We start from the raw sequence: 340 nt of genomic DNA, 5'->3' as shown, positions 1-340 counted from the left end.
AATAAGTACTAAGCTTACAAAGTCCTGGGGTTCATTTGCTCGACTAAAGGCAGTGCTCCAGCATGGCTGCAGTCAAATGACTGAAACAAGTAAAAGAATAGAAAGAATAAAGAATAGTGGACAAGTGCATCAGATCTTGTTGTTAGTGAGCATCTTAGATTCTGAGTTCAAAATTCCACCCTGAGGATATATATATATATATATATATAATTCCTTCTATAATTTCCCTTATATATATATATATATACATATATGTATATGTATATATATATATATATAATTCCTTCTATAATTTCCCTTATATATATATATATACATATATGTATATGTATATATATAT

The sequence above is a fragment of the Octopus bimaculoides genome, chromosome 9 (assembly GCF_001194135.2).
Source record: "Octopus bimaculoides isolate UCB-OBI-ISO-001 chromosome 9, ASM119413v2, whole genome shotgun sequence".
Classification (NCBI taxonomy): Eukaryota; Metazoa; Mollusca; class Cephalopoda; order Octopoda; family Octopodidae; genus Octopus; species Octopus bimaculoides.
This window is presented reverse-complemented; position numbering follows the sequence as displayed.